Raw genomic sequence first — 7,319 nt, 5'->3', positions numbered from 1 at the left:
AAAGTGTGTAAGTCTATAATGGCCAAAAGAATGGCAAAATTGATAGATATGGACAAATGCAGTTTTGTGGAAGGGAGGCAAACATTTGACAACATTAACATAACTGGCAATGTCAGCTCGCACGTCACCACATATTATCATAATATGGTAATGCCACCAGTAACACCTGCCTATAAAATGACTGGTATGCATTAATGAATCACAGTCATTGATACTAGCAATGTACAGTACTACAGAGTAAGGCAGCTTATTACTAAACAACATGCCTTATCAGGCTGCTTACTTCTAAACAGCATGTCTTACCAACTCACTATTATATCTGTTCGTAAGCCATGCTGTACATTAGTAGCTGTCTTAGTCAGTAGCTCTGAGTACCATTGGCCAGTTACACAACAATACTTGGCTATCCTAAAAAAGGAGCACATACTAGGTATTCCTACATACCACAGTCATTCTGATCACCACAGGGATTAGCACAGTTCTCATCTTTAAAATGCAATACTCCCCACCCAGCAGGATGCCAAGGATACTGCACTGACCTCATACTATCTTTGCAAATGGTGAGAACATTAGTGCATGTGCAGCATTAATATTTTGGGGCCATCATAACTCATCTCTGTCCAGCCTGAATCTGGGGAAATGTTGGTATATTAAAAAAAGGATTACACAGCAGGAACCAAAGACACTGATGTAAGAAGTGTATTATATTTCAGAAAAAAAATATTATTTGGAACAATATTCTTTCACCCATGATACTATAAGGTCACATAGGATGCTAAAGTTCAAATTAGTAATGTCAGCAGTCAGTCAGATCTTCAGAATAAACATCAAGTTGTTTAGATGTGTTTATGAAATATATAACAATACATCTCAAACAAAAATCTTGAAATTGAGCTGAAAACTGATTTATACTGTGACTGTCATCAGTGATTGTAAGGTAAATACAACAAGGAGAAAAACACATACAACATCAGTAAAGACTTCATAATATCTGAGAAGAATGTAATTAACACAATTGTAAGAGATGGCCTGCTCACACACAAGGCCTATGAATGAAAATAAAAATTCCTTTTCAAGCACTTATCAATTGCTAATGTCCAAAACTGGTTCATTATTTTCTAACTTTGAAGTACAGTTTGTTGTACAGCTTTCCATCATTGCTTTGACTCGTACAGGTATGATTCTAGCAGGCAAAAGAATTAGCAAGGCAATGTCTTCAATTCTCCAAATTTGATGCTGGCATTTGTTGTGATTTGTACTGCAAGACAAAAAAGCAGAACTACTGCTTAATAACTCTGAGCACTACCATGTTATGCTGGGACTACCCTTGACAGGTCCTTGTGGGTGTATCTATAAATCTATATATGTGTGTATGTGTGTGTGTGGTCAAAACTGGACATTAACCTAACCTTGCACAACAGTCAGTTAGTTCATACACTCAGGGCAAGGGATATGGCTCAGTGTAAGGATATGTAATGGTCCTGTTTCTTTCTTTAGGTTCTCCATCTATTCCATGCTATCTCTAGTTCTACTGGGGGTATTGTCTTCTGAGCTTTTCTTGAAATTAAGATGATTTACCCAAAGATCAACAAATTGATTTTTTTCAGCTTTCTAATGTGAAATGGAGGTAGTGGTCTCTTCTAAAATAAAGATACGGGTTTTTACTCTTACCTAGGTCATCCACTATAAATGAAAACTCATGAAAATATTTTTTTTCCAGTGGGATACTGGCCATTACTCTTTCTCTTCCTTGTGGCTGATTTTAGCTGCCTTTACCTTACAGTTTGGTTTCAGGCTGGCTGACTGTTTTGGTATAGCAGAAAGAAGATTAGGGCTCCGTTCAGGTTCTTATTTTTCCTTTTCTTTCAGTATGGGATCCACCATATCACTTCCACAGTCTCTGTTCCTATTTTACTTAATATACTCTTAACTAGAGTTTGTGAGTTGTCAGTCTCTATGCTGACTTATTTTATCACTTTAACTGCTGGCATCAAATGGTAAAACTGACACTCCCAGTCAGGACCTACACTGATATCCTTAATCATTTTAGCAGGAGTCTTTTGGATTTACCTTACCTTTCTTTTTTGTCTTCTAATACTACATTTTGCTTTGCTGGGATTACTTCTGAAATACATCTGGCTGAACCTTCTTCATTAAAATGTACATAATTTTTATTAAACTAGAGATAATCCTGGCCAGTGATTACATCATAAAACAAATTAGGCATCAGTGCTACAGGATGTAAAACTTTATTCAAGACTGTCTGCATTTCTACATATTTTACAGGGTGTTCTCTTATCTCCAGGTACAGATATCATTCCAATTTTATGCATACTAGCTTTATGCTTGCAAATATATTGTGATTTAACTAGTATAATCATCTGCATCATAGTCTTCCAAATCCATGCAAGCTTTCAGTGCTGTTCCAGTTAGGTAGGACAAAAGAATTCTGACTAATTTTGTCTGGGGATAATCTCCCTAGCTAAACATTTTTCAAAAGCAACTAGGTACACTTCTCAGTCATCCTCTGTTCCAGACTTTGCAGTGGTTGAACTGGAATTGTGAACTCATCAGAAGGGGCTGGCTGGTTACCCAGGGATGAAATCAGCTGCTAGAGGTTCATTATCTGTTGATCTGTGGCAGCACACTTCTACAGATAGATCATGTGTTGGTCAGTTAATGCACTACTTTTGTTAATCTGGACCAAGTGTTGGTCAGTTCTCTCTTTAATGCAAAGAGGCTGCACACATTTTCTGAAGGGCAGCAGATTTTATTAATGCCTCAAGCTTTTCCTCCATTGTTCTAACACAACTCAGCATCCACATTCAGTATACATAAGAGCTGATCTCTACATTCACAGCTACCTATACTCAGAGTAATTAACAAGCTCCATAACAGCACAGGGCTCTTATGTAGTTTGATACTCTGTAGAATGGGTCTAGTGGGGAAATACAACTCAAGGAAAGAAGGAAGTTTCTGGGAAAACCATACTATAAAAGGAGTACATGGCCTATCTGCTGAAGACACTACTGTAGTACAATGTTCTGTTTGTAACAAGCAAAGTAGTAATAGGACACTTTTCCAGTCTGAAATTCTTATTTATTCACAAGCATGACGTTTTTGAAAAAAGAGAAATACAGTTGTTCAATTTATAGTAAAAAAATTCCCCTTTCAGGTTTCCGCTCTGTAGGATTTTCACAGTTCAGGTTAAAAACAGTATTTCTTTACATTATGATACAGTTTTCCCTTACATGCAAGATTCTAACTAAAATAACTGAAGGGGACTTACAAATACCTCACAAAAGTAGAGTGGGCCTCTTTACAATTCTAACAACATATACAAATCAAAATATCTTCATCCTCACAGAGATAAATCCAGTTGACTTCTTCTATAACAGGTTTAGCTTCCTTCCATAAAAAGGATATCATCTAGATGAGATCTGTCTTCTTTACGGTATACTCATCTCATTCTAGAGTCATCGTAAGACCATCTTTGTACCCAAATCCAGGTGATGCCAGCAGGTGTTTCTGCAGTTACATTGTTCTGATGCCTGTAGGTGTCAAATATTCCTTGTTCATGTTTGCATTAATAATTCCAAAACTACTCTACATACAAAGTATTGACAGAATTAATCTTAAAGCGTACACCATGGCAAACACATCTGTACTGATACTTGATTTCTGTCTAGTGCAGGTTAAGATAAATTAATTGTTGTTCTTACAATATTTACTTATATTGTCATAAATGTCATGTTTTTCTAAATATCTCAGCAACCAAGTAACACAAACAGAACTCCTTAGCCTCATGTGAAAGCTCTCATCTGGGTGAAGAAAATGCATCTGATAGTATTTGTGTAACTTGAGCAGTTGCTGGGTAAACAAAATGCATCTGATAGCATGTGTGTAACTTGATTGGTTGCTGAGATACTGTAAGTTGTTTATAATATATTGCAAATTTAACAGTCACTGTGTTTACTGTGAATTAAAAATTCCATTTTAAGATCTAGAATCTAAAGAATACTGTCACTATAAAAACTAGTTTGTGCTGAAGAATTTGGATTTACACTTCTTTATGACACCTATGGTTCCAGAGATATGAAAGTTTGTTTGAAATATGAGGCCATAATTTGATTCTATCAAAACTTTTAGGTTCCACCCATTGGAAGTTACAGTGCAAACTTCCAGAGCTTCATTGGAGGGAATGAGTTATGTTGCAGAGCTTTAAATATTCCATTGTGCAGCTTTCCCTCATTAACTTTAACCCCTTTCTTTGTTTCTGAGTTTAAGATGATCTACTACTGGTTTATTATCAATTGTGTGAACGACAAACTGTCGGCACAAATGCTGCCAAAAATCAGATTGTTGTTTGCACAATGTCAAGTGTATGGGGTAGTCAAACGCACTTATGTGAATGCAGCAGTGCATTTGTATAAGTGTATTCAACAAACTATACAGAGATTGCTGTACAGTGGGGATTGGACATTCATCCATATCCCCACTGCAGTGCGATCTCGGAGTTGAAATATATTATTAGCAGGGGGTGGTGCACCCTGCAAAACATGATATGTCCTATAGGAGTTTGATTTACATCAGCTCCTATGCGGATATCACGTCATGTTTTTGGTGACAATGTCGACTCAAATGTGTCGATCATTTGGGTCGACATTGTGCAGCAGTCAAGATTCCGGGTTCAATGATTTACTTCGATATTGCGAAAAGAAAATGTTTTGCCTTTCGCAATATTGATAGTAAACCTCCACCACTATGTTACTTGACACTTCTCTGAGCTGCCTTAAGTAGTATATATAACGGGACCAGCAACCACTGTTTTACTATATAATAAATACGGAAATACAGAGATCCATTGTATATCTGTTGTGGCAAATGGTCTGCTACTGATGGAGTCTGAATCCCACCACTAACAATCAAATGTCACGGTGAGAAACTTGTTTGCAAGAGAGATGTAGTATGAATCCCACCACTGTCAACTAATGAAATGCCAGATAAGTGGGAGATAGGGGTTACAGTCCTTATATCCATGCCACTGCTCACAAGCAGGTCTCATGGCCACAAGAAGGATGGTGTCTTGATTCATAGCAGTCACGCTCAACAGGTTAAATTAGAAATTTTTGGCATCTACTTCTCTGAAGTCAAGGGCAATGTCAAGGGCTTTGGCTAACCAAGTTTTCAGATACCTGCAAATTAAGTACAGTCACTGAATCCCGAAAGACACAAATACCCTTCAAGAAGGCCTGACATAAACAAATAACTGGTGCCAGAGCCATTGTTTACAACTCAGTGCAAAGACATGCATAACAGTATCCTTTGGAAAGACAGCCACCCCTGGAAATTACACTCCTAACAATAGACCAGTGGTCAGAGATTTAGGTACACAAGTAAACTGGCCTTTGACCATCATATATTTATGGTGGTAAGAAAATCATTCTATGTTGCAAAATTTATAAGCAAAGATTTATCCTCAAGATCCAAGGATGTCATTGTTCTGCTGTATTTGGCCCTCATCAGTCCATTCACTGAGCACAATCCACATTTCAGTATGCATCTGACCAGGCATTGTTAACAACTGGAGCATCCACACAGGTTCCTCGCAAAAATACAAGGTGTAAACAAAGTAACCTACATGGACAGCCTCAAAGCTGTACTTTGTACTCAGTCTCCTACAGACTGTTGCAAGGTGTTCTATGCATGGCCTAAAAAGTATTATCTGATCCCACTTTCACAGACCTGCTGCACATCCACAAATCAAATAGCATCAGAGGTATATAATCTAAGGACTTAAACCTCATCTGTGACATGAAAAGGACATATTGGAAAGACAGATATGAATGTCAGAGATTACCCCTCCTCTGAAACAGACTTCCCATCTATGCGAAGCAGAGATCTCCCCTAACCAAATTCAAGTATAACTTACACCAGTGGAAGGGGAACTGGAAATGTATTCTTGGTCTTGCTCCTATGCCCCTTATAGGGGTAGCCTGTCCAAGCCCATATCCAACTTTTAAAATTACTCTGGGGTATCAAATAAAGTCAAATATACTTGGAAAAGCATGGCTAGGCTTACAAAGACCCCTAGGGCAGTCAGCCTAGTAATCACTTGTGAACCTATGAAAAGATGCACACAAATCTGATTCAGTGACTAATTCACTAATTACAACCTGCTCTTAACAGCATATAGGTAATATACGCAGTGGTGTGGACGGCAGCATTGTCACCACACAGCAAGAGGTTCTCTGTTTCGATTCTTGGCTGGGTTGCCTTCTGTGCGGAGACTGCATGTCCTCCCTGCATTCGTGTGGATTTCCTTCAGTTGCTCTGGTTTTCTTCCACATTAAGACATGCATTTGGAGCATTTCTCCCCAGGCCTCTGCTGAAAATTGGCTTCGTTCCAAATTGGACTTTCCCGGTAAACAAATGTAAAATAATAATAAATAAATAAAATACACTGCTGCCCTGGGTAGGGACTCCCAACAACCACACCCAGACTAGGACTAAACATTGACCATCTACTCAACACAGACTTAGGCCCAGCAACCATGTCCTCTTTCTAACCACTCTCTCTGGGAACATTAACGTTTTCAGTGCCTTTCAAACACATTTGTGTGCGCACACACGTATACACACATGCGCACACACACACACACACACACACACACACACACACACACACACACACACACACACACACACACACACCTAATACTCTCTCCTTAGATAACAGATAACATAAATAAATACCAGCCCCAAGACCTTAAAAGTGAATAAATAAAAATATATTTAGAAAATACAAATTAACTATTCAGAACTATGTACATTTCACATATGACAAAACAGTAAGTGATTACATGGATATAACATTTGAATGAAAAACTCTAAGCTAAATATTCTGTCTGACTCTATGTCAAGGAATACTAAAACCTCACTGTACTGAGTTATCAGAATATGATACAGGAGATTCAGAAAACCAACTTGCATAGATATTGACAAAACAAGGTCTTCAGCAGGACTGACTTTACATACTACTTTCAGTTCAACAAAAACACATTATCTTATTATCTTTTTTTTCAAGAACCACAGGTAATTACTTCATCTTTTCATGTACAGCAAAAACAGCAGAACAACTAACATGATATCACTTACTGCTGATATTGCTGGCAACTAGCTCTTTATCAACTTTATCTCAGAAGTCAAGAGTTTCCTGCCTGGCATACCTTTTATGACTTCTCCTGCAATTAGATGCAAACAATTAATTCTTCCCTGATTCAAAATGTATCATAGGAGATTACTAGGCTAATGGCCCT

At 37.8% G+C, this 7,319-nt stretch overlaps 1 long non-coding RNA gene across 1 annotated transcript in view; it reads right to left on the bottom strand.

Moving 5' to 3' along the window:
• Positions 1 to 2,128: 2,128 nt before the first annotated feature.
• Positions 2,129 to 7,319, bottom strand: part of LOC122794038 — a 63,126-nt gene continuing 57,935 nt past the window's right edge. The window contains exon 3 of the long non-coding RNA XR_006363609.1: positions 2,129 to 3,551. This is a non-coding gene — a long non-coding RNA (uncharacterized LOC122794038). The remainder of the gene's footprint in view (positions 3,552 to 7,319) is intronic.

This window comes from Protopterus annectens, chromosome 2.part1 (assembly GCF_019279795.1).
Source record: "Protopterus annectens isolate FY-2018-M chromosome 2.part1, PAN1.0, whole genome shotgun sequence".
NCBI lineage: Eukaryota > Metazoa > Chordata > Ceratodontiformes > Protopteridae > Protopterus > Protopterus annectens.
Note: the sequence above shows the minus strand (reverse complement) of the source record. Positions and strands in the feature narration are given on the sequence as shown.